Here is a 19,735-nt window from a genome sequence, read left to right as displayed (position 1 = left end):
GACCTCACTATAAATATTGATAAAGTTGCCAAAAGATTTAACTACGATATATATAGAAAGGCAAAGGCCACCGACACAATAATACATAGTACCTCAAATCACCCCAACAGCATAAAAATGCAGCATTAGAGTATTTGGTACATAGACTTGAAAGAACACATCTTACACAAGAAGCATATAAGATAGAAATTAAAGTAATATATAACATTGGTGCAAACAACGGATATAAAAAACCACTAGTAGATAAGCTCAGAAGGACGCATGGAGAACCAAAAAGAAATAATGAAAAGGAAATTATTTTCACACTTGCACGACTATGACATATACTGAAAAAGCAACATATAAATTGGCAAACTTTTTCAAAAAATACAACCTTAACACAGCGTTCAAAGCATCGAAAAATCTAGGGCGAAAACTAAGAACTAACACTAACCCAGAGGATCCGTTTAGCAGCCACGGCGTATAGCTGAACGGTTGATGCCAACACAATTACATATGACAACGGCAAATAAGAACGAGTTTCAGAGAACGCATTAGATATTACCACAAGAAACAAACATAATACCAGAGTATAACTTCGCGAATTACATGGTCGAAAATGAATGTTCCCCAGCAAACATAAATAAAACAGTCAGGGTCCTTCACATACAAGCAAAAGGGCGACGTCTGAACGTACTCGAAAACATGGAAGTCTACAAACAGAAAACATTCGACGGTAGAATAATAAACGAACAGATAAACAAAATTTCTGAAACAATATTTGAGCCTTTAAAACTTGTTTATATGAAACAAAGTAATCACACATGTACAACGGACAACCACACAACAACAAATAAACACAAAACAATAAACGCACCAAAGCAACAAACCTACAAAGAAGGTCAAACGAATAGAATTACTGACATTTACCTGCCTCAGTCAGGAACAAAAATCGACCAGTTAAAATCACCTAGGCTCTGAATGACGACACAGCACATACATACAAATATACAAGTTAACACATAATAAATTCACTTACCTCTTTGCTACATTTTTGCCTACCTTACAGAAAGCTTTTTAATTATTTTGTGGTTCCCACAGTAAATGAAATTCCAATTAATTTTGAAGTAATAACAAACCTTATTAATATTTTGCACTTCTTGTTTTGCAATCAATAAATAAAAATTCTCATTAAGCAAAAGTAACTAAATTTTGCTTCACAAGCGAAGTTGAGCTAATTCAAAGAATTAGCACAACAAGCCACTGCACGCGCATCCGCTACAAAGCTGTTGCCTGCGCTCAAGTGCTGACTTAGCGTCTAGCACAACTCAGCACAAGCAATAACCAATACTTGCATGTTTTTTTTGTTTTTGTTGTGTTAACGCGGTAGCGAATTTTTTGATTTAATATGACAATTTTACAAAGTAAGTCTTCAGTCTGCATCTTATTGTGTCCGGTTCTGGTTTAAAAATAACAAACAATATATTTGGCGCCCGAGCTAAAAAAAGCATAGTATCAGTTAAAAGTAAAAATTTAAATAGTTTTAAAAGTTAAGAAAAAAAAGCAAATAGTATTTAAGTTAAAAGTTTAAAACTTAACAAAGCTTTAGACAAGAAAGTGACACTAAATAACTTTAAACATTAAATTGCCACCAAAGTGCCAAAAAATTTAAAAATTAAAAAAGGCTAAGAGCTTGAAGGTGTGAATTAATAACTTTAATAATTTAAGTGCCAAAATTTAAAAAGGCTAAAAACTTGAAGGTTTGACTAAATAACCTTTTAAAATAAAAGTGCCGCTAAAATTCACCAAACCAAAGTGCCAATCGTGCCACTAAAAACCATCAAACCAAAGTGACAAACATTTTTTTGGTGTGTTTTCCATCCAAATATTAAATAATTAATACGACTATTAGAACAAAAAGGAAGAAGGATGGCAAACCCAAACAATTTGATACGACTACAAGTGTTAGGAAACAACTACCCAAATCCCAGCCCACAGCCCAATCCTAATCCTACTTTACAACCTTCTCCCGAACTGACAACACTTATCAGGAGTTTAGCTACACAGGTACTAAATACCGAAGAAACAAGTATTATACAGAACATTATAGGGACTGAAACGCAACAAATATCCATTAACGACCAGACGATAGACGAGGTGCACAGAAACAATCTCTCAGAAATAGATAAAATCCCTGATGTAGTGAGATCGTTGAGAGAATTCTCTGGTAAACCAGCAGAGTTCAACTCTTGGAGGAAGAGTGTTGAACGAGTTCTTAAAATTTACGAACACACGAAAGGGACTCCAAAATACTTTGGGCAGCGCTGATATAGCGCCATAATCATACAATACTCCCTTAGATTGGAAAGCTATTTCGATGAGTCTCACGACACACTACGCAGACAAGAGAGACCTAGGTACATTTGAGTACCAAATGACTGGTCTAATCCAGGGCAGGCTCTCGATTCAAGACTTTTATCAAAAAGTTTACTCCCATCTCTCCTTGATTCTGAATAAAATTGGTTGCATGGACGTCAGGCAGGAGTCAACTAAGCTATTTACTTAAACCTACAGAATAAAAGCCTTCGACACCTTAGTTAGAGGCCTTAACGGCGATCTCCCTCGACTACTAGGCATGACGGAGCGCAAAAACCTCCCGGAAGCTCTTCACTTATGTTTGAAATTAGAAAATCAAAAATTTAGAAGCACACATGCTAATCACCAGAATGGATTTAGTGGTTATGACTACAAACCACCTCTACCACCTCGAAACTTTACTTACAAACCACACCAACTTCATCCAGTACTAGCGTACCTACCTCGACCTCAAAAACAAATACGAGACCAAGTAATTCCAAGACTGCAACAAGGATTCGTAAACCCACAACCACACCAACAAAGGTTGACAACGCCCCAAGACCATATCAGAACTTGCAAGGATACAATCCAGGATATTACAATCCACAACCAAATTTGCATCAGAACCCACCTCCTAGGCCGACAGCACTGAAACCACAACCTAAGCCGGAACCAATGGAAATTGATCCGAGCATCAGGACAAATGCCGTGAACTATGCCAATAGAGCTGACCTGAAGTATGCTGGTAAAAGGCAAGGCAACTCGAACCTTACAAATCCACCCTTAAAACATCAAAGGAATTACCACGTAACCACTACCCCAGAAGAAGTTAACCATTCACCAGACACTGACCCAGACAGATCGTAGCTGCTGATCAATACAATGCTGATATCCCTGAATATCCCCCAATACCATCCGCACAACTACGAGAGCACAGATTTTACAGATATCGCTTTTTTAGAATAAGAAACTCTTCGTTGCCTTACTTTAGGTGCAGGACGAAGAGCGGAGAAACTTAAAAATTTTAGTAGATACAATATCAAACAAAAATTACATTCAGCCTCAATTAGTGAAAAGGAAAATTCAAAATGACAGCAACTTTTTAGCAAACTCAGTAGGAGGACAAATAGAAATAACCTATCACACATACTATGTCAACCTTTTCAATTTGCGAAACTTTAATTTCACGCGATACTCGGAAATGACAGCCTGAAAGAATTAGCAGCACTTATTCACACAAAAGAAAGTTTCATGACCATAAATAATTAAATTAAAATACAACTTAAACAGCTTATTTCACAGGATGTCAACCATATCAACATCCGAAACGAACACATGAACAATTTTCAAAAACAAGTAATGAATTCTTTAGTTAGTAAAAATATTGACCTCTTCTCTGACCCCAATGGAAAGTTAACTTATACCACCAAAGTCGTTGCCACCATTAGGACGAACTCGAACGTACCAGTCTACACGAAATACTACCCCTATCCCATGTCCCTGAAAAGAGAAGTCGAAAAACAAATACAGAAATTGTTAGACGACGGAGTCATAAGACCTTCACGGTCCCTATATAACTCGCCCATATGGATTGTACCAAAAAAACAGGATGCTTCTCTAGAAAAAAAATACAGACTAGTAATATACTATAGGAAATTCAATGCCATAACGATAGCTGATGGTTATCCAATACAGGACATCAATGAAGTTTTAGCACAACTAGGTAAAAATACCTTCTTTTCAGTAATAGCCCTGAAAAGCGGTTTCCACCAGATTCCATTGAAAGAATCTGATATTGAGAAAACTGCTTTTTCAGTTAAAAACGGAAAATATGAATTTACGCGATTGCCTTTTGGACTCAAAAATGCTCCTGCGATTTTTCAAAGGACGTTGGATGACATTTTAAGGAAACATATTGGAAAAATCTGCTATGTTTATATCGATGATATAATCATATTTAGCAAAGACGAAAAAACACATGCCAATAATATCAATGAAGTCTTTGAAACCCTACAGGAAACAAACATGAAAGTACAAATATACAAGTGCGAATTCTTTAAAACCGAAATAGAATTTTTGGATTTCTGGTCTCATCTAAGGGAACCACTACAAACCCCACTAAAGTTCAGGCAATAGTTGACTTTCCATACCCACGAACACTGAAAGACTTAAGATCTTTCCTAGGCCTCTCCGGCTACTACAGACGATTTATCAAAGAATATGCTAAAATAGCCAAACCTCTCATTAGTCTTCTTAGAGGAGAAGATGGAAGAGTATCGAAAAATCACTCAAAAAATAAACTCATTCAATTAGACAACAGGGCAAAAGAAACACTTAACCAAATCAAAAATGCATTAATTTCAAGAGAAGTAATACTGACATATCCCAATTATCAAAAAGAATTCCATCTAACAACAGACGCCTCGAAACACGCCATTAGTGCAGTGTTAGAGCAGGACGGTAAGCCGATTACGTTTATTTCAAGGACGCTAAGAAAGACGGAGGAAAAGTACGCAACTAATGAAAAGGAAATGCTGGCAATAATATGGTCACTTAAAACCTTACGAAATTATCTTTACGGCACAGCCAAAATCAAAATATTCCCGGACCACCAACCCCTCACCTACGCTCTAAGTAATAAAAACGACAACACAAAAGCAAAATCTGGATGCGTTGGACGAAGCAAGGAAGAAAGAAGATCAAAAATTGTGACATATATTGGAGTGGCCATACGAATAAGCGCAATTTCGGCGTCGGATTCGTGGTGAGAGAGAGACTTTGTCGCCAAGTTCTGGCGTTCACACCTGTGGACGAACGTTTCGCCGCTATCCGAATAAAAGCAAAATTATTTAATATATCATTCATCTGCGCCCATGCGCCGACAGAGGAGAAAGACGATGAGGAGAAAGCACTTTTTATGAACAATTGGAACGCACATACGAGCGCTGCCCCCGTCACGATATAAAAGTCGTGCTTGGTGACTTTAACGCCAGGGTGGGCAAAAAAGGTGTTTTTGGCCCTACAGTCGGAAAGTTCAGCCTACACAATGAAACTTCTCCTAACGGACTGAGGCTGATTGACTTTGCCGGTGCTCGAAACATGGTCATATCCAGCACGAGGTTCATGCATAAAAAGATACATCAAGCTACATGGCTGTCTCCTGATCGAAATACTCGCAATCAGATCGATCACATTGTGATAGAGGGACGGCATTCCTCCAGTGTTATAGATGTGCGCACGATCCGAGGACCTATCATCGACTCGGACCATTATCTCGTTGCAGCCAAAATACGCAGCCGCCTCAACGCGGCTAAAACCAAGGAACAAAAAACACAAGGGAAGCTAGACGTCGAAAAGCTTCAATCACAACATACTGCCAATGACCCGACTCTCACACCTGCTCTCTGAGGGCACAACTCATCCTGAAGGAATACAGGAGCAGTGGGAGCATATTTCCAAAGCACTTCGTACTGCCGCCGAGGAAAAAATTGGTTACCGGCGACCACGAAAAAACAACTGGTACGATAAAAAATGCCGCGTTGCAACTGAAAGAAAAGACGCTGCCTACAGGGCTACGTTAAAAGCGCGACAAGAGGATTGTGTGAACGCTATCGTGAGTTGAAAAAGGAAGCGAGACGCCTTTTCAGGAAGAAAAAAGCAGAAGCAGAACGGCGTGAGTGCGAAGAGCTTGAGCTGCTAGCCACCAGGAATAACGCCCGAATATTTTACCAAAAAATACGGCGACAGACGGAAGGTTTTAACACCGGGCAAACTCCTGTAGGAACGAAAACGGCGACCTTGTAAATGATGCTAGAGAGTGCTTAGATTATGGAGGGAACACTTCTTTGTTCTCCTAAATGGAGGCAGCGATTCAGCGCCCAGAGATGAAGAACCCGATCCCGCAATCGATGATGATGTAATAAATCTCCCCGCCTGCTTATGACGAAGTTAGAATACCAATAACCATATTGAAAAACAACAAGGCCGTGAGCGCTGATGGATTGCCTGCCGAGCTATTCAAGTACGGCGGGGAGGAGTTGGTAAGGCGCATGCAGCAGCTTCTTAGCAAAATATGGGCGGAAGAGTGCATGCCCGACGGTTGGAATCTAAGTGTTCTTTGTCCAGTCCACAAGAAGGGGGATACTGCAAAATGCACCAACTATCGTGGAATCAGCCTTCTCAATATCGCATATAAGTTCTTTCAAGTGTTTTGTGCGAAAGATTGAAGCCCACCATGAACCAGCTGATTGGACCTTATCAGTACGGCTGCAGGCCTGGTAAATCTACCATCGACCAGATTTTCACAATGCGCCAAATCTTGGAAAAAACCCGTGAAAAAAGAATCGACACATATCACCTCTTCGTCGACTTTAAAGCCGCCTTCGACAGCACGAAAATGAGCTGCCTATATGCCGCTATGTCTGAATTTGGTTTCTCCGCAAAACTTATACGGCTGTGCAAAATGACGTTGAGCAACACCATCAGCTCAGTCAGAATTGGGAAAGACCTCTCGGAGCCGTTCGAAACTAAACGAGGTTTCAGACAGGGTGACCCCCTATCGTGCGATTTCTTTAATTTGATGGTGGAGAAAATTATACTAGCTGCAGAACTTAACCGCACTGGAACAATATACTATAAAAGCGTGCAATTACTGGCATATGCTGATGACATTGATATCATCGGCCTAAACACCCGCGCTGTTAGCTCTGCTTACTCCAAACTGGAAAAAGAAGCGGTAAAGATGGGTTTGATGGTGAATGATGAAAAACGAAGTACCTGCTGTCATCCAGCAAAGAGTCAGCGCATACGCGCCTTGGCAACCACGCTACTGGTGGCAGCCATAATTTCGAAATAGTAAAAGACTTCGTTTATTTGGGAACCAGCATCAACACTAGCAACAACATCAGCACTGAAGTCCAGCGAAGAATCAATCTTGGCAATAAATGCTACTTTGGACTAGGTAGGCAATTGAAAAGTAAAGTCCTCTCTCGGCGAACGAAAATCATACTCTACAAGTCACTTATCGTACCTGTCCTGCTATATGGGGCAGAAGCATGGACCATGACAACCGCAGATGAAGCGGCTTTGGGAGTGTTCGAGAGAAAAGTTCTTCGAAAGATTTATGGACGTCTACGCGTTGGCGATGGCGAGTACCGAAGAAGATTTAATGATGAGCTGTACGAGCTATACGCAGACATCAACATAGTCCAGCGAATTAAAACGCAGCGGCTGCGCTGGCTAGGCCATGTTATGCAAATGAAAGATGATGCCCCGGTCAAGAAAGTGTTTCTATCGGAACCCGCCTATGGAAGCAGAGGTAGAGGGCGGCCCCACTTCGTTGGAAGGACCAGGTGGAAAACGATTTAAACTCCCTTGGTGTGACCAATTGGCGCCGGTTGGCGGAGCGAAGGAGCGACTGGCGCGCCTTGTTGGACGACCATAACCCTTTAGACGGTTAAGCGCCAATTAAGTGAGTAAGTAAACAATAGTCATAGACAATGAAAAGTCACTTAACTCCCATTCGATAATTTTCATGCTAGAAGATCAGTTGAGAATTAAAATCTATAAAACCCCACACACAAGCAAAGCCAATGGACAGGTCGAACGTTTCCATTCAACCCTTGCAGAAATATTAAGGTGTTTAAAAGTCGAAAACATAGACAGGACCTTTGAAGAATTACTCGACAGACCCATTTACGAATATAATTTCTCAATTCACTCAACAACTGGACAGAAACCTTTACAAAACTTTTTCGGACGTAGAATTCACATTAAACCTGAACAATACGAAGCAGCAAGACGAAATAACATACAGAGACTGAAAGATACACAGGAAAAAGATCTGCAATACCATAACAAAAATAGGACACCCTGTAAGGACTATATCCCAGGTCAGACCATCTACATTAAAATCAATAAACGATACGGTATCAAACTAACCCCCCCCCCCCCCCCCCCCCCCGCTATAAAAAAGAGATAGTTAAGGAAAACAAGACATCAACGGCCTTAACAGAATCGGGAAAAGTGGTTCATAAGAGCCTACTAAAACAAAAGTAAAAACAAAAAATCTAAAAAAATTTTAACCAAAAAAAAAGAAAAAATTTTAAAAAATTTTTGAAAATAAAAGAGAAAAAGGGAAAGAGAAAAATCAAAAAAATTTTAAAATTTTTCTCATTTTTTTTCTTTTCTCCTTTTTAATTAACTTCCATCTAAGTTAATATTGCACTTTTAAGTTTTCTCTTTCGAAAAAAGAAAAACATTTTTTTTCCGGAATAAAGAAGAGGAAAACTAAAAATCAAAATTCGAAAAACTGACGAGTAGGTATGACCTAAAAGGTTATAGGAATTAGCATAAATAGCAGACAAAATTTGAACAATTAAAATAAATTGCACATTATTCCAATTAATTTTATTATTAAATTTTTAGACTCATCGCGATGGTCGTACCAATAATCGCAAACGTCCAGATATTGGACTACTCGTCATTTTAACTTGTAACAATAGACTGCGGACCAGCGAAATTACAAATAGGAAACTTTAAAATCATACATATTATAGAACTGCAAGACTATGACGATTAGGCCGGGTCGATTTGTGGGGAAACAAAAAAAACGCCCATTGCTCTGTGAAAATCATATTCTAGGGATCAAAATAAGAAACTTTGCCGAAGGAACCATACCTCTAAAACGAATTCTGATGTCCCCCAATTTGGGTCGAACTTTTGGGTAGGGGCAAATTTTGAAAAATCCCATTTTGACCCATTTAGAGTGCTCCAATCGAGTCCAAATGTATGACCGACCCCCACTAACTTTGGAGGCCCGACCCACCGATGCCAGTGGCACACCCCCTGGAACACTCCTGGGGGTTCACCAAACAAACATTTCAAAAAATCGCCGGTTTGCACTTTACATGAAAAAATCAGCGAAATGCCTATGTTTTTTCTTTTTGGAGTTTATTTTTCTCTTTCGAAATTTATTTAGTCAGAACATATGTAAATGAAAAAATGAGTTTAACATAGTAATAGAAAAGAAATTTAAAAAAATTATTAGAAATTAGCGTTTTTACAACCCTTTTAAAACCAAGGCATCACTGTGATGCATTTGCATGTCGTAAACATAGTTGTGTGGGTTTTTTATTCAACCGTTTTAAAAAATGAAGGTATCACTGTGACACTGACACAATTGCAGATCGTAAAATTGCTTGTGTTGTTTTTTTAAGCCGCCACAAGACACAGCAGATAGAATTGAAATTACCATTTCATTCTTATTACCTCGTCTCGTAGACCATATATAACGCAACAGTTTTTGTGAATGCATTAAGTCGTTGTGAAGAACTCAAAGTGTGAAGTGCTAATTTCAGATAAAAAAAATATTTCAAAAAAAAATAATAAGTGAAGTGGCCATTCCAAATCAAAAAGTTTACAAAGAATACACCATCCTCTACACCGCAAGATGAAGCAACTACATCAACAACTATCGAAAACCCAATGAGTCATATACCCAAGCATGATGTTACTGTTTTTGGTGTGTCTACTGATTTAACTGATCTTAATTTACCAACCCATCTGGATATCTTGATATATTATTTTCACTTAAGCGAACGTGCTAAAACAGAACAAAACAAGTTTTTGCTTGACAAGTATCAAGAGCAAATCAAGAGAAGAAACAACACCCAACAATTTACAGAGTATGTAAAATCTCTGGAAACAATTTTTTACTTGTGAAACTCTTCCGGTAAGTTATTGCTATCACTCATTTATTATAATTGTCAACCATTTTTAATTATTTTATTATTATATATGTGGTGCGTCGACAACGTTATGACTTAATACTATGCGTTAACGCACCCACAAAACGTTTAAGCTGCTCTCACCTTTAGAAGCGGCTGCCAAAATACAACCCTACAAATAAGAACAAACAAACCTTTTTTATTGTAAATAATTGAATTGTCATTACTTCTTCACTTGTGTTTCCGTTTAATAAAATCATCATTAAATTCGCTAATAGTACCATATTGGTGACTCGCACGTTTCTGAACAATTCTTGAAATTTCTAAGTAAGAAGAATGTCTTTAAACGATAGTACAATGGTAACAGGTGGATCCTCCATTCCTGATGCCACACTGTCACAATTTCGTACACCACGATTGCAGCTTCCCACGATGTCTGAGGAAAATATTGATGCCTACTTTTATTCCTTAGACTTCTGGTTCGAAGCTTCGCGAATTACAACTGACGCAGCAAAATTCAGGATCGTACTTGCAAGTGTACCTCCGACTAAACTTATGGAGCTTCGAACGCTTGTGGAGAGCGCACCTGCAACTGGACGTTACGCTTACATTCAGAAAAAGTTAATTGAGCATTTCACCGAAAGCCAGCAACGCCGCCTCCAAAAAGTTTTTAAAGAGCTCACCTTAGGGAATCGACGACCAAGTGATTTGTACAACGAGATGCGTCGCACCGCCGGCCCAACACTTAGTGAAAGCATTTTGCAAGATCTTTGGGTAAGTCGTTTACCTGCCTACACACAGGCAGCAATAATTGCAACAAGTGTACCTATTAGCGAAAAGATTAAAATCGCCGATTCTATAACTGACTGTGTCGCTCTCAAAGAAGGGCAGGTATGTGAGGTTAGTGTCGAACCTCAACAATCACGTGAGATTTCTAACCTACGAGCCGAGATTGCTGCTTTGACTAAGCAAGTCGGAAAGCTTTTAGATAACCAAAGTGTGAAAGCTCGCCCACGTGCTAGATCTTTATCCCGCTCAAGGTCAAATCAAAGCCAACAAAGTTGATGGTATCACGCCAAATTTGGCAATAAGGCAACTAAATGCCGGCAGCCATGTTCATTCGCATCAACTGATCAAAAACAATCTACACAGTAACAATGCTCAGCTAATTTAATATCAGAGATCGGCAAACACTCTGGTTCTACGAAAAGTTATAGACTTTGCATTCTTGGCCCTTCATCCAACATCAAGTTTTTGATTGACTCAGGTGCTGATGTTTCTAACATTCCGAAGTCAACAAAATTAGCTCGAGCAAGTCCTACAACTATGCAATTGTTTGCTGCGAATGGCACAGCCGTTATGGCGAAGTTATTTTAAATCTAAATTTAAAGCTTCGCGAGAGTTTTTGTGGAATTTCGTTATTGCGGATGTATCGCAAGCTATTTTGGGCGCAGATTTTCTTGGCTTCCACGGACTTGTTGTCGATTTACAAGGCCGACGGCTTATTGACCGAGTTACGCTACTCAAGGCCCATGTTCGACACAGGATCTAGAATCTTCAAGCATCTCTACTATAAACTACACACAAAAGTTTGCTGAACTGCTTAGAGAGTTCACTGAAATTACACGCCCGAAGCCGATCGGTAGCCAAACAACGTCATCGATCTTCCATCGAATTACTACGAATGGACAACCCACTTACGAACGACCTCGGCGCTTATCGCCGGAAAAATTAGCAGCTGCTCGTACGGAATTCGAATCTCTAATCAAGCTTGGGATTTGTCGTCCTTCGTCAAGTAACTGGGCGAGCCCCTTGCATTTAGTTCGAAAAGCCGACGGTTCGTGGAGGCCCTTCCGCGATTATAGAGCCCTGAACGCTATTACCACTCCGGACCGTTATCCGCTCCTTTTCTCCAGGATTTTTCAACGATATTATCAGGTAAAACTATTTTTTCTAAAATTGATCTACAAAAGGCATTTCATCAAGTGCCTATACACCCAGACGATATTTGAAAAACTGCGATTACGACCCCATTTGGGTTATATGAGTTTACCCACATGACATTCGGCTTACGGAATGCTGCACAAACCTTCCAGCGTCTTATTAACGAAGTGTTTCGCGGATTGAATTTTACGTTTACTTATCTAGACGATATTTATATCGCTTCGAAATCCATTGAGGAACACAAAGAACATGGAATGTGTTTTTATGATATGGGTATGAAATGGAAGGTATTAAAGAGTATTTTAAAAGGGAGTGGGCCATAGTTCTATAGGTGGACGCCTTTCGAGAAATCGCCATACAGGTGGACCAGGGGTGACTCTAGAATGTCTTTGTACGATACGGGTATCAAAAGAAAGGTGTTAATGAGTATTTTAGAAGGGAGTGGGCCTAAGTTCTATAGGTGGACGCCTTTTCGAGATATCGCCATAAAGGTGGCCAGGGGTGACTATAATGTGTTTGTACGATATGGGTTCAAATGAAAGGTGTTAATGAGTATTTTAAAAGGGAGTAGGCCTTAGTTCTAAAGGTGGACGCATTTTCGCGATATCGCCATAAAGGTGGACCAGAGGTGACTCCATAATGTGTATGTACGATATGGGTATCAAATTAAAGGTATTAATGAGGGTTTTAAAAAGGGGAAACCTTAGTTGTATATGTGAAGGCGTTTTCGAGATATCGGACCAGGGTGACCAAAAACATCATCTGTAGGGTACCGCTAATTTATTTATATATATAATACCACGAACAGTATTCGTGTCATGATTCCAAGGGCTTTGGATTTCGCCCTGCAGAACTTTTTCATTTTCTTCTACTTAATATGACAGATATCACACCTATTTTACAAAGTTTTTTCTAAAGATATATTTTGCGCCAAAAAACCAATTCAATCACCATGTTTCATCCCTTTTTCGTATTTGGTATAGAATTATGGCATTTTTCATTTTTCGAAATTTTCGATATGGAAAAAGCGGGCGTGGTCATTGTCGGATTTCGCTCCTTTTTAATATCGAGATAAAGTGAGTTCAGATAGGTACGTGAACTAAGTTTAGTAAAGATATATCGACTTTTGGTCAAGTTATCGTGTTAACGGCAGAGCGGAAGGACAGACGGTCGACTGTGTATAAAAACTGGGCATGGCTTCACCGATTTCGCCTATTTTCACAGAAAACAGTTATCGTTGTAGAAGCTATGGCCTTATCAAATTTCACAGGGATTGGAAATCTTTTGGACTTATTGTATTAAAGGTATTCAAGACAAATTAAATGAAAAAGGGCGGAGCCACGCCCATTTTGAAATTTTCTTTTATTTTTGTATTTTGTTGCACAGTATCATTACTGGAGTTGAGTATTGACATAATTTACTTATGTAAAGATATTAAATTTTTTGTTAAAATTTGACTTTTAAGATTATTTTTTTAAAAAGTGGGCGTGTGCGTTATCCGATTTTGCTAATTTTAGCACACATATAGTAATAGGAGTAACGTGCCTGCCAAACTTCATCATGATATCTTCAACGACTGCCAAATTACAGCTTAAAAACCTTTTTAATCTTTTAAAACTGGGCGGTGCCATGCCCATTGTCCTAATTGTCTATTCTGTATCATAAGGTCAACCCACCTACCAAGTTTCATCGCTTTATCCGTCTTTGGTAATGAATTATCGCACTTTTTCGGTTTTCGAATTTTCGATATCGTTCATTTTAAATAGCGATCTGAGATGAGTGCCCAGGAACGTACATACCATACTTCATCAAGATACTTCATAATTTACTCAAGTTATCGTGTTTACGGACAGACGGACGAACATGGCTAAATGAATTTCTTTTTCGCCCAGATCATTTTGATATATAGAAGTCTGTCTCTATCTTGATTTGTTTATGCCGTTACAGGGTACCGTTACGCGAACAAAATTAATATACCCTGTGAGCTCTGCTCAGCTGAGTATGTTTGAGTAAGTACTCCGTGCAGGGATGCACCTTAACGTTAAGCTAATCGTTTATCAAAAAATTTCCACCGTTTCCGTTGAAACACTTCGAAATATTATCGATAAAGAAATTATCAAGATAAATTGTATCTCGTTTTTAACCGAAACGAAAAGCTTTCGTTAACGTTAAAAACGTTAACGAAAACGTGATACTTTATGTTTGAATTGTGCTGGCAATGCTATAGCCATGGTGAAGCCGTAAGGTGGCAACAACGAGCGCACATACACACACAAACTCTATGTAATTTGTTTGTGTAATTCGTTGGTGGTAATGTCAAAAATACTCTGAGAAATGTTCGTACTGTCAAAATTCATGAGAAAAGTTGCAATCAGCTTGGATAATGCTTTCACCTTTAATGACTCCGCCATCAATCAGCTTTGCCAGCATAGTTTGAAATTAATAATCAACATAAACGATTTGATTTCGTTTTGATATGGCAGAAAACGAAACGAAATCATTTCGTTAATTTGACGATCTTAACGTTAATAAACGAAACGAAATGACTTCGTTTCGTTTATTAACGTTGATTATCGTAACGAAATGATATCGTTTCGTTGGTTAAGCATGCCTGACTCCGTGTTACCAAATATATATTCCCCATATATATTCCCTCCGTGTAAAGTACGAATCCGAAAAGCTAAAATTCCCCAATTTATATACCGCTCTGATCTAAAGCTCTGGACCCTGGTTATATAACCTTCCCAAGAAAAAAATATTCACATGTTCAATACTTAAAGTAATTGAAAAATAAAATTTTGTATGGAAAATCTTCAAGTCAAAGGTGTGGAAATGAAAATATCTAGCATCAATACTGCGGGCCATTTTTTCTCAACGGAATATCATAGAGAGTCAAATTTTGCGTATGTGCTTTTCCTTGCGTGCAAAAATGTGCTCCAGAACAATTTTTTTTTTGCACGGTTTATGCAACAATTTTAAAAATAGAAATTTATTTCACAGAAATAAAAAATGTGCTCTTAAGTTCTTAGTTTTTAATTACAAGCAAATTGCTGTTTGAGTTGTCGGTAAAAGTCGAGTTGAGGGGTCGACTGCTAATACGCTACCAAAAATATCGAGAGAGGTGTCAAAAGACGCGTATTGACCTCGACAACAATAATCCGAAGGCGAAAAAAAAAATTGTATCTCTGCCGGGAGATATTTGCAGTTGAAGTTAGCTATTTTCATGTGGTTGTTGTAATGTTGGTGTACCCACAAAAAAAATTTTAAATATAAATGTTTTGCGCGGATATAGTTTTGGTCTCCAAACCGGTGTTGGACGCACCCAGGGTATTTTTATATACGCGGCCAAAGGCCGCCAATGCAAAAAGGTGTTCTGCGCAAAAATACTATGGATACCAACCCCGGTTTCGGAGGGAACTGCGGGTAATTTTTCAGTTTTTGTTTAATATCTTTTGAACGAGTTAAAATTTTTCATTTCGGATTATTAATACTGAGGTCAATACGCGTCGTTTGACACCTCTCTCGATATTGGTAGCGGTTTAGCAATCGACCCCTCAACTAGACTTTTACCGAATTGTCAAAATCGGAGGAGCCTATCGGCTGCTATTCAACTTTTAAAGAATAAGTACAAAGAAAATTCAAATGGCGATAATTAAGGATACAGCATTTTTTGGATAAATCGAAGACGAGCATTTGTTTGTATTATTGATAGCTATCAAATAATAACTTTGTTGCTCAAAAATCACTTTCAGGTATTTTCACTCTGTGTCTTAAAACATAACATTTATTTACATTGTTTTATTTAAATTATATAAGTATGAAATGTACACACCCAGTGATAATAAAAGTACCAAATAAAAAATACAAAAAGAGTATTTAGGGCCGCAGAGAGCCGAGCCGGGCCCCTGGGACAGTTCGCGTTTACGGGCCCCCTAAAAAATAAACTCAATGCAGTAAAAAAAATAATATAACATACATAAATTTTTCAATTCACATTGTCAGTTTTATTTCATATAAAATAAGATTTACTGGAGCACCTACATAAATTAAATGTTAGATTTTATTTTTTGATTTGCTTACATTAACTTTTTCTAAATATGTACATTTTAAGAGCTTGAATCAGCCAAGGAAAACCTTACGTGCTTTTTGGTCCGCAAATATGGAAATTACCGATTCAAAACCAATGCTGTGAGGAAGGCTGGACTCCAACGCCAATGTTCCGAGGCTTGTCAAGCGATTTTGGCTCATAGTAGAACGTAAAAAATTTTTCACGCAAGATAATAGACTAAAAGAACGCTCCCCTTCAGTCACACTGACTGGAAGTGTGCAAAATATTCTTAGTGTTATGCAGATGTTCGGAAATAATACTTCCATTTTCAAGTCAAGAAATTTTCAGAAGTGAAATGGTGGCGGCGAATCACATCCCAGATTTGCTAAGTGGATGGCTTTGAGATGAATGATTTCATCTATTAGATCCGTAGAAACATCGATACCACAAATCGTGTAGAATGCCGCTGCCTTTTAACTCAGCTCTTCTTCCGTCAGATCCTGATACTTCCACAAAAAACTAAATTTAATCGCAATGTCATTTACGGCTTCGAAACGTCTTGTTGTGTTACCAATCAAGCAATCCAAAAGAACGTAAAAAACTTTCTGTTTGAATAGAGTTTCGGAATCACACTCAGGTGATTCGCCAGGTAATTCATTGGACTGGCACTTTATTATCTTCCTTCTTTTCTCTGCGAACATATTCACAACTCGCTACTATACTCCCTGCCAGAACCTTACATTCTTGAAGTATGATCGACCATTGATGCCTGAACTTCTTCAACTCATCAATCAGGCTACGTATATTTTCTGTGTCCACGTCCAGTGTGGCATTTCTAGCAAGCAGTACCAGATTTCGATGGTTGATTACCGTCAACACTTTAAGCCAAATGGAGGCCAAGAGGATACACTAAAATTTCCCCATATATGCTTCAATACCTTTCAAATCCGGTACTGTTTCTGAACTCAGATTCAAAAGCTTGATTTCATCAATAGCTTTCAATATTTGGGGAATGTGAGTTGCTAAAGGTTTCACACTCTCCACACGAGCAGACCATCGTGTTTGTGACATGCTGTGCAAGGAGCAATTAGTTTTTTCCCTGAGAATTTCCCATCTCTGAGGGCTTGCGCTAAAGATATTATACAATTTCTGCATAATATCGAAAAATGTGATGACTTCTGCACAAAATTCAGCAGCTTGCACTCCACATAAATTTAAACTATGACAAGCACAAGGTGCAAATATTGCCAGGGAGTTATCTCTCAGGATATGACACTGCGCTCCTTTGTAATGACCGCTCATATTACTGCCATTATCATCCCCTTGCCCACGGCAGTCATCCAGGGGAATGTTGTGCTTTTTTAGAGTGCTGCGAATCAGCTCAACGATAGGTTCTCCTGTTTTTGCGTTACAATCGACAAACTCTAAGAAGCCTTCTTGGATTTTCCATTTTCCGGAGTCCCCATCTAATAAAACATAACGCAATATAAAAACAGTCTGCTCAATATGCGCCGAATAATGGTTTGCATCCACTATTACTGTGTAATACTTGACGGACTTTCTCTCGCCTTCTACCTTCCTAATTACTTGACTTGCACAGATTTCTATGAACTCATTTTGTATTCCATCAGACAAATAATGTGCTTGGAGACGATTCTTTTTCGTTTGAGATTCCCTCACCTTCTCCAAATGTTCATGCAATAGGGGTCATAATTGCTAATCAGTTCCAAAATACCAAGAAAGTTTCCATTTTTAGATTTTCGATCAATGAATTATCCCCTCTAAATGCCAATCCTTTTTCTCCAAGAAATAAAACAACATCAGGAATTCTGCGAAGTATCTCTCTCCAGCGAGCTGCTTCATTTCCAAGGGTTTCCGCTAAGAGAAAATCCACTAACTTGCATTTCGAATTTTCATTTCATATTGGCGCCACTCTATATAGCAAGTTTTATGATTTTGACTATTTTCATGTTCAGGAATTTTTTCGTGTAACCTCTTCCAACCTTTATCTTTAGAATAACCTGAAGATTTTGTGAAAGCTGATCGGGTATTTTCGGAAATTTTGCTGAAAAGTCGGCATGAAAAACAAAAAAGCGCTTTTTTTGTTGCACTCCAAATGAGCCAATCACGCTTTATTTTTCTCCGTTTTTTTAGAGTAGTATGGAATATGATTTGAAGGAAATGGCGACCACTTAAGTCGTTTGGAAGTCGAATTAAAATGTTATTTTAAGTTAGTTGAAGCATTTTTGACAGATACCGCTTATAAAATTGTGACAAAAACGTTTATCTAACTTAAAATCATATTTTATTTCGACTATGACTATGCCCCATAGTATTTTATCGGATGCTTATGATTTTAGTTAAGTGATTTTCAATTTTAAAACAATTTTTTGTAGCAACAAAATATGTATGTATCTATGAAATCCTAGTTAGAGTACTGTCAATACTGCTTTGCCTTGCCGGGCCCCCAAAAACCTTCCGAGCCCCAGGGCAATTCCCCTGGCTGCCCCTCCCCCCTCTCCTGGAAGTATTTAAAAACAGAATACATACATACTTTCGAAAATACTTTAAAATCGAAAGCGGAAATAGCAGTAGGCACAAAATGTTGGCATTTCACGATGAATGGCAATTTATACATGAATACCACTTTTATAAAAATAAAACAAAATTTATGAAACTTTTTGACACCATTTACCATGTTTCTTGCACTGAAAGGGTAATATCCTCAAATCGTCTTACTCTTATAATTGACCATGTGAAAATACACGGCTAGGCAAATATAAGCCAGCTTTGTCAAATGTTTGACCTTGTGCTTTATTAATTATCATAGCGAAAGCTACTTTCAACGGAAACTGTTTTCTTGTCATCTGGAAAGGTAAAGTTGGATCTGACGGGGTAAGTTTAATTCGAGGTATAATTGCTATCCTTCCCGAGTCAATTAATTTGACAGTGATTGTGTTCTCGCCTAAATGAGTGACGACCAACCTTACACTATTTATAAGTCCTGCTGTAGCATTAAGGCAAGCCGGAAGAATTTAGGAAATTAAGAAACTCAGTTGGATAATACTGAACATTATGAGTTTCATCTTGCTCAACTGTATCGCAACTTAGATACACTCTACTCTCACCTGATAATAAATTGGATACAATAACTCTTTAAAAGTGGAGCAATCGTCATTTTTTGGACATAAAATAGCTGTTGAATGAAAATTTGATATTTTTCTGTCATTTATTTCATTTGTTCCAAAGACTTTAGCAGTGAGGTTATTATGATCAATGCAGCATTTGCGAGGTATTTTAAACGTACCTTCGGATATATTTGATTAAATTTCTCCACCATTTCTTAGTTTGAGCAACCAGTTTTCAAACTCATGGTCATTATTTGCCCGCATATTTTGGATTAATCGTCGAATTTTTCCTTTTGCCCACAACGTTTTATACAATTATCAATAATTGAAGTTCTGGTCGCATGTCTAACAACGGGAAGAACTTGTCTAAAATCACCTCCAAATACAAATATTTTTCCCCCAAATGGCAAATTAACATTCATGATGTCTTGTGACTGTATCATTGCGTTCGATGAGGATTTTTAATTCTTCGCATAAAGAAATTTGCGACAAACTCACTTTCCCCTTCTGACAACAAATTAAGGAGCTGTTATCGCTAGCCTCCCCTGTAT

General features: G+C 38.3%; 1 protein-coding gene across 6 annotated transcripts in view; it reads left to right on the top strand.

The window, feature by feature from the left end:
* The window catches only part of Ca-beta (Ca2+-channel-protein-beta-subunit), a 1,568,477-nt gene that overhangs the window by 1,241,940 nt on the left and 306,802 nt on the right, over positions 1 to 19,735 (top strand). The window lies entirely within an intron of this gene.

Source organism: Eurosta solidaginis, chromosome 2 (assembly GCF_040869045.1).
Source record: "Eurosta solidaginis isolate ZX-2024a chromosome 2, ASM4086904v1, whole genome shotgun sequence".
Classification (NCBI taxonomy): domain Eukaryota; kingdom Metazoa; phylum Arthropoda; class Insecta; order Diptera; family Tephritidae; genus Eurosta; species Eurosta solidaginis.
The sequence above is the reverse complement of the archived record's forward strand: the minus strand, read 5'-3'. Positions and strand labels throughout refer to the sequence as shown.